Source organism: Mastomys coucha, unplaced genomic scaffold, assembly GCF_008632895.1.
Source record: "Mastomys coucha isolate ucsf_1 unplaced genomic scaffold, UCSF_Mcou_1 pScaffold7, whole genome shotgun sequence".
NCBI classification, from domain to species: Eukaryota; Metazoa; Chordata; class Mammalia; order Rodentia; family Muridae; genus Mastomys; species Mastomys coucha.
The window spans coordinates 45,103,753-45,112,542 of record NW_022196913.1 but is presented as its reverse complement, the minus strand read 5'-3'; the positions used below and the strand labels follow the sequence as shown (position 1 = coordinate 45,112,542).

At 43.7% G+C, this 8,790-nt stretch overlaps 1 pseudogene across 1 annotated transcript; it reads right to left on the bottom strand.

The window, feature by feature from the left end:
• Window positions 1-4,629: 4,629 nt before the first annotated feature.
• LOC116082196 lies at window positions 4,630-5,493 on the bottom strand (annotated as a pseudogene). The gene has a single exon (XR_004115207.1). The product of XR_004115207.1 is annotated as a ubiquitin thioesterase OTUB1 pseudogene (transcript).
• Window positions 5,494-8,790: the final 3,297 nt, after the last annotated feature.

Sequence of the window (8,790 nt, the reverse complement as noted above, 5' to 3'; positions counted from 1 at the left end):
TAGATGTGGTCTTGGAAGAAGTGTGTCACTTTGGGGGTGGGCTTTGAGTCCCTCCTCCTAGTTACCTGGAAGATAAAACTGCTCCTGGCTTCCTTTGGATGCAGAAGTAGAATTATGAACTCCTCTTGTGCCATGCCTGCCTGGACACTGCCTTGATGATACTGGACTGAACCTCTGAACCTGTAAGCCAGCCCCACTTAAACCTTGTCCTTAAAAGAGTTGCCTTGGTTATGGTGTCTGTTCACAGCAGGAAAACCTGAACTAAGACAGAGTATGAGCTCAAAATAAACGAGTGCTTCTGTAAGTCGGCCTGCTCATGGTGTTTGTCACAGCAATAGAAAAGCAGCTAATGCGTTCATTGAATGTGAAGCTCACTGTTTCAACAAGGCAGACCAGCCAGGGAGCTCTCAGAGTCTACCTGTCTCTTCTTTATCATTTTATGTTTTAGTTGTTTTTAATAGAAGCCACCCTAATGTATGTGGGGTGGTATCTTAAATCCCTAAGCCATGGATAGACCTGGTGATGTCTCTTCTTGGTTGCCAGTCAGGTTCTGGAATGAACTACAACCCAGAAATGCAGGGCATACCTGTGATCTGGATCTTGAGGCCAGAAGACACCTGCTTTTGGTTGGGATCTTGAGGCACACATTCTGCTGAAGCCTACATAAAGATAATGGAAGAAGGAAGGGTCTGTTCTTCTTTACTTGCTTGCCCTTGCCTTGCTAGCACATCCATTCCTTTACTGGCATTGGAGCCTACTTCTTCAGGATTCCAGCGTAAATGCAAGACCAGCTGAGACACCAGCTGAGTCTCATGGGACTGACCAAATACTAGATCGTTGGCCTTTCTCTTCACAGCTGGCCATTGTTGGATTAGTTAAAACTGGAGCCTGTAACTCATTTGAATACATTATATACATATACACTAGACAGTATATACAATATGTATATATACTATATATAACACACATAAATATTATATATGTACAATGTATTGGAATGACTTATAGGCTCATATATTATATGAAATGCAATATTATATATATGGAGAGAGAGAGAGATTCATTCCATAAGTTCTGTGATTCTAGAGGACCCTGACTAACACAGACACTGACTTTAAGAAAACTGGATACTTGTATTGTGTGATGACAGGACATTATTCCAGCAGTTTGGGTCTTTCTTCAGAGTGAGAGCTGTAACAACAAAGCCACCTCCCCATTCCTGCTTATGCGTTTCTCTAGCAACATTTTCACCTTTCAGTGTCCAAACCCTGTGCCTTCTCAGTTTGGTGCTAAGAATTATAATTGGCCTCAAAGACAGAACCACTTTCTTTATTCCTGGCATTCCCTGTCATGCTTTGGGGGACACCATTGTACACGTTGCAACATCCACGTTCTGGGCCAATAATATATTACTTTTGTAATAATGTCATTTTTATTAAAAATCATAAAATAGTCATTTTTTTTTATTATGGCCTTTCAGACAATGTGTTTAAATAAATCTATGAATGAATAAAGATGAAGAGGCTTTCTAGTGTGTGAGTATCCAGTTTGTCTCAGTTGTGTGCTTTTGACCTGGCATCTCAGAGTGTTAAGAAATGCTTACTTTTGTTAATATCACCTGCTTTGGCTTGAGAATAGACAGAGATTGATGCAGGCAGGGGACATTATTAGTGTTTGGCCCTTGAGCTTGATTTCAAACCCACCTGCCATCTGCAAGGCTGTTCCGTCACGGAGCGAGGCATCTAAGGAGACCCAGAGGATGTGACAGCATGAGGGGTGAGCACCCGTGTGAGGAGAGCTAAGGTGTCTCCTGCTGAGTTATGAACTAACAGCAGCACATGAATGCCCAGAACGATGACTTGCCTGCTCCTGCTTCAAAGGTCAAAGTTTGAAGCCACACCAATAGCAAAGGTCTGTTGATATGACCTTATCCATCAAGGAGAATCAGATGATGGGATAGAGGTAAATGGGCTGGTGATTGCTTTTGGTCTTCTAGACACATCAGTTCTCTGCTAATCCATAATAGAGCCAGGTGACAGGACTGGGGAGCACTCCTTCTCATGTGGGGTGATCCTAGTAAGCCAGTGCAGAAGTGACTTGGGGACAGCTGAGAGAGGTGGTTATCAACCTTCCTAATGGTATAACCCTTTAATACAGTTTTTCATGTTGTGGTGACCCCCAACCATAAAATTATCTTCATTTATACAATCATAACTGTAATTTTGCTACTGTGGTGAGTTGTAATGTAAATATCTGATATGCAGAATATCTGACCTGAAAAAAGGAACTCACAGGTTGAGAATCATTGGTTTTGAGAAACAAGTACATGTATATTTAGAAGTTTTTCTCAAGGTGTTTTAGCCTTTCCTTGCCAGAGCTCCCCTAGTCCCAGCATGAGACACACAGTATTAGCTCTAGTCAAAATTTGATCACCAGGCTTAGAGTGTTTCCTATAATATAAATTAAGTAATATTTATGTTTTTTAAAATTTTCATACAGGTATACAATGCATCTTGAATATCTCCAGTTTGAACTTTCTGTCTGTTACTCCTGTGAGGCCCTTCAATATTATCTCACTTCCAGCTTCGTGACCTTTCTTTTTCTTTGCTTATGTAGTGAACTGAGTCAAATTTGTGCTGCTCATGTGCACATAGGTATGGGGTCATCTACTGAGGCACAGGCAACCTGCTAGTAACCACCTTCTTCCAAAAATGACTCTCTTTCCCAGCTTGCCCCTTTCATTAAAGTGTTCTTTATAAGAGCGAATTTTAGTGACCACACAACAGAATTTATAATAGGTTATTTTGAGATTTCTTTTGTCAAAGTAGGTAATCTAAATCTCTTCTCTTTAGCCTCAGGCAGACTCTTCAAAGGGCAAAATGCAGTCACATTCTTCACCAAAATATCACAAGAACAGTCTTTCAGACATGTATTAAAATTCTTCTCCTCTGAAATCTCTAGAGCCAGGCTTCCACAGTTCAAATTATCCTCAGCAACACTCTCCCATATTCCTATTATGATGGCCCATTAGGCTCCACTTAAAGCATTCCACTGCATTCCAAATCCGAAGTCCCAAAACCAACATTCTTCCAAGCAAAAGTATGATCAGGCCTATCACAGCAATACACCATTCTTGGTACCAACTTCTGTCTTAGTTAGGTTTTTACCGCTATGAATAAATATCATGACAAAGGCAACTCTTATAAGGACAACATTTAAATGGGGCTGGCTTACAGGTTCCTAGGTTCAGTCCATTAACATCAAGGAGGGGAACATGGCAGAGTCCAAGCAGGCATGGTGCAGGAGGAACTGAGAGTTCTACATCTTCATCTGAAGGCCACTTGAAGAAGACTAGCTTCCAGGTAGGTAGGATGAGGGTCTTAAAGTCCACACCCACAGTGACACACTTTCTCCAACAAGGTCACACCTACTCCAACAAGGCCACACCTCTGAACAATGTCACACTGTGGGCCATTATTCAAACCACCACACAGCCTAACTCCTTTAAAATCTGTTCCAACATGCATTTTCCACATTAAAAAAAAAAAAAACATGCTTTCTTGTGTTCTTGGGGTGCAAATGTTCTGCACTTCTCCTGAAATTCACAAAGCTCTGATCTATTTAGAAATAAGGAAATAATGCATGTGCAAAGGAGTAGATGTTGGAAGAACAGGCATGCTCTGGTAGGGTGACATTATGGAAAGGTTTGCAAGTGAGTCTGGCACTTGAGAAGCACTGCTTCTGCCAGCAAGAAAGAGACTTGAGTACTCCAACTTCTTACAATAGCTCACTCAGTCAGTGCTGTCACATAGAAGTCTTCATACCTGTGAGTCTGTAGGACTTGGGTACTTCTTCGTAGGGTGCTTGTCTAGTGTGTACAGGCTCCGGCTTCCATGGTCAGCACAGAGAAGACGAAGGACGGAGGCAAGGGGGACAGATGGATATTCCCCCCGTGTGAGGACAAAACACAGAAAGGAACCCACATGCTGAGCTCTTGACAGATAATGAATATTCTGGCACTTAGGTCATGGACCTTCCAGACTTCAGAAGTGTGGGCGATACATTTCTGTACTTTATAAATGATCAGTCTAAGGTGACTTGTTATAATAGCCTCAGTGGCCTGAGGTGGCACAGAGGGCTCACCTAAGAGAGCTTTCTTCTCTTAGATCCATGCCCACTTCAGGAATCAGCTCTGTGTTCCCCAGAAGAATTAAGCTGACATTATGCTGGAACTTGGAGTTTATCGATATATTTATTTGAGAGTGTACGCATGTGCTTGCATGTGTGTGTGCATGAGCATGCATGGACAGTAAATATGTGGCTTCACTTGCCATTGTGCTTGTGTAGAGATCAAAGGACAACTTGCCAGAATTGACCCTCTCCTTCCACCACTTAGGTCCAGGGCTTGAGCTCAGGTCTCCAGGCTTAGAAGCAAGCACCTTTACCCACTTTTTTACTTACGGTTTTATTTCTGTGAAAAGTTGCTGTTTTTTTTTTTTTTTTTTCACCACCAGCATTCCCTTTAATAAAATATGGAAGGTTCTATGACAGGAAAAGGGAGGAGTAAAATATGGCCATTTACAACAACAACAACAACAAAAAAGAAAAAAAGAAAAAAAAGAAAAGAGAAAAAAACCCTCTGTACAGGTCTAGCGCCTGGCAGGGGGAGGCAGGCAGGACACAAGAGGCCAGCTGGCCCTATTTGTAGAGGATATCGCAGTGTCCAGGTTGGTAGAGAAGGTAGACTTTGGGGTCTGAGCCCTCAGGGAAGACGTGTGAGTTGGTGGTGCCGCCCTCACCCTGGTCCATGTATTCCACTTGGATGGACACACTGAGGGCCTGGGCCAGTGTGATGATGTGAATATGGTCGCTCTCCTTGCACATGGGTTCCACCTCCTGCTGGCAGAACTCCTTAACAGTCTGGCCACCCTCTATGAAGTGCTCAAAGAACTTGCTCTCCCGTTGCAGGTAGCCTGAGGTGAGCAGTCGCAGGTAGATCATAAGGTAGTCTGAGGTGCTCTGGTCGTTGAAGGAGGCCAGCAGGTCAGCTACTGAGGTCTGCTTCTCCACCTGCTCGATTAGGTCCATGAACATGTTGTGCAAGTCCTCGATTGTGAATTCAGTGACGCCCGGGGACACCAGGTCCTCTTTGCTCTTGGCAGACACAGCTTTGAACCGCTGCAGTTCCTTGCTGTCATCTAGCAGTGCCTCTAAGTGGGAGAAGCCGAAGCAATTGTCATCAGGCCGGGTCTTCCGTATGAGTGAGTACTTTTTGTGGAGGTCCTTGATCTTCCGTTGGTAGATGCTGTCATCCTCAGCATCCTCTTTGTACAGGACTGAGAGTTCCAGCCGCTCTGACACCAGCAATCTCTTGCTGAATTCGGTCCTGTTGAGCCAAAATGGCTTCATCATAGGCCAGACAGTTAACACCTTCAGAGTCACTGCCCAGCGGCTCCTGCTTCTGCTGCTGAGGTTCCTCCGCCGCCATCTTTAAACAGCGCCACACTCTTATAAACATTTCAGTTGGGCTGGCTTACAGTTTAAGAGGTTTAGTCCATTATCATCATGGTGGTAAGTATGGCAGTGTGCAGGCAGACATAGTGCTGGAGAAGGGAGCTGAGAGTTCTACATGAGGATCGGCAGGCAGCAGGAAGTGAAGTGCCACACTGGCCAGGCGTGAACTGAGACCTCAAAGCCCACCCCCTAGTGACACACTTCTTTCAACAAGGCCATACCCCTCATAGTGCCACTCTCTATGAGCCTATGGGGGCCATGCCTATTCAAACCGCCACACCCATGGAGCAACTCCACTGTCTCTATTGGTTTAATTTTTGAGACAGATTGCATCCTGTAGCTCAAGCTGGAACTCTTTATCCCAAGTGCTGGGATTATCAGTGTGTAACACTACTTCTAATGTTGTCTCTCAAAAAGATGCATTAAAGGCTTGGTCCCCAATATAATGATGTTCAGAGATGGGGCCTTTGGGGTGTGATAAGACCAGATGTACTTTGACATCATGAATAGACTCATAGCTAGTGGGCTACTGCAAGTGTGTGGAAAAGTCAGGAAGTCAGAACTCACTGTAGGAAGTAGGTCTCTGGTAGCATGCCTTGGTAGATATACTTGGTGTTCTGTTCCTCCCTCTGTCTTTCAGATCCCCTGCCAGCATGAGACATGTCCCTTCTCTCACCACTCAGTTGTGCTGTAATTGCTGCCTGGCCAACAGCTAAAAGCAACTGATCTGAAACCTCAGTATCTGTGACACATGTAAACCTTCTTTCTTCTTAAGTTGTTTGTCTTAGGCCTATTGTCACAGCAATGGAAGGAGGAAGGACTGAGCAGAGTGGGCAGATACTAAACCCAGTGATGGAACCAGGTGGCTAGGAACAACCACTGGGGAAGGGGCCCAGGAGCTGAAGGCAGCTGCTAGGGTACTGCAGACATGTTCACCTTCTGCCATGGTGCATGGGATGACCGAATCTGGGAAAATACTCTTTTCTCTGTTTCCTGGTTTTCTAAGGCTCCCGTTGGAACACGAGCTCCATCATGACGAGTCCCCCCCCCCCCCCCCCCCCGCCTCGGTGCCCACAACAGGCTGTAACAGTGCTCTGTGTGAGTTCACAGAATGACACTCAGTATGCTCAGAATCGACCCCAGAGAAAAGAAGCATTCGTCCTCTGTGGTGAAGGGAGTTCTTAGCATAGTTTCAACCTGTAGCACCAAAACCTAAAAATGAAATAATGTGGGATGATGGTTAGATGACTCATGTGGTGATTTGAAAAGGCTTGGCCTCCACAGGTTCATGTATTTGAATGCTTGGCCATAGAGAATTGGCACTCTTAGGAGATGTAGTCTCGTTGGAGTAGGCACGACCTTGTTGGAGGAAGTGTGTCACTGTGAGGACAGGTTTTGAAGTCTCCCATGCTCAAGCTACGCCCAGTGTGGCACATAGTCTCCTGCTGCCTATGGATTATGATATAGAACTCTTAGCTCCTCCAGCACCATGTCTGCCTGCACATTGCCATGCTTCCTGCCGTGATGATAATGGACTAAAGCTCTGACACTGTAAGCCAGCCCTTATGTTTATATATATATATATATATATATATATATATATATATATATATAAGACCAGTCTTATAAAGGAAATGTTTTTCTTTATAAGAGTTGTCTTGGTCTTGGTGTCTCTTCACAGCAATAGAAAGCCGAAGACAGCTCAGTGGGTAAAAGCACTTGCCACCAAGCCTTGTGACCTGAATTTAATACCTGGGACCCACTTGGTAGGAAAAAAGAATTGACTCCCTCCAGTTGTCCTCTGGTCTCTACACATGTGCCATAGCACATGTGCACCCACACACATACACACAAAGTAAATTAAAGACTAATTTAAAATTTATAAGAAAGCTGGGCCAGCCGGGCAGTGGTGGCACACGCCTTTAATCCCAGCACTTGGGAGGCAGAGGCAGAGGCAGGAGGATTTCTGAGTTCAAGGCCAGCCTGGTCTACAGAGTGAGTTCCAGGACAGCCAGGGCTACACAGAGAAACCCTGTCTCAAAAAACCAAAAGAAAAAGAAAGAAAGAAAGAAAGAAAGAGAGAGAGAGAAAGAAAGAAAGAAAGAAAGAAAGAAAGAAAGAAAGAAAGAAAGAAAGAAAGAAAGAAAGCAAGCTAGGTCAGATGCTTCAGTGAGTAAAAGCTTGTATTCTGTATGCATAAGGACTGGAGTTTGAATCTCCAGCACCCACATAAATAGTTGAGCATAGCTGCCCTGCTCCAGCACTGGGGACCAGAGACAGGCAGATCGAGTGAGCTTATGACCAAGCCATTCTTCTAGCAGAGTGTCTGAATCAGAGAGAGACCCCATGCTCCGTGTTGAGGGAGGGATGTGGGAGAGTGTTAGAGGGAGACACCTTATTAAAGAATGACTGCTTTGATTTCCATCTCCATAAAGCAGAACAGAATCACAGATGATAGAAAACAGGTGATCATGAATATATGTTGACATCATGGCTGACAGAGAAGACCCAGTGTCTCTGTCTGATCATGTTTCCTGTTCATTATCAAAAATAGAGAAATTTCTGAGTCTGACTGCAACTATGATTTCATTTCTCCCTTCACTGTTGTGGGGGCCTGCATATGAGGCAAACACCTCACAATACTGAGCCACATTCCTGGCCCTTCACTTCACCTTCATTTCTCTGCAAGTCAATGAGATACCCCCTTACTCACTGTTGGCGAAGAGTTAATGGGTTCTAATTCATGTTTTAGAGATCCTTGTAACATACCTTGCTGATTATATAAAAATGATTATAATGATAATATTTACTATTAATTATATATTTTATTTCTTTGGATTATCACAACAATGTCATGAAGTAATGGTAAATTTATTTATTTTTTTACATTTATGCCCATAGATTTGTGCCACTCTCAATCTTGGCCAAAGAAGCTTCTCTACAATGGGCGGCAGTTAACGCAGAGACTCATAACTGGTCAAAATGCTAAACAAGACTTTCTTGAGTGCTCAGCCCTAAATGGGACATTTGTGCCAACCTCTACCCCAAGGTTCAGGGAACATATAGAAAACAGAGAAATAGGGCATGAGCTTGCCTTTGCTTATAAAGTAAACTGGCTTCACCTTTGCTTTAGCTAAGCAAAGGCTATGGGCCTTTATTATTTTATTTTATTTTTCATGCCTAATGGAATATTACTGACAATAATTGTATATATTCTAGGTGTGTGTGCACTATTTCGACATGTGTACGCATTGTGAAATGATGACAAAAACCAAA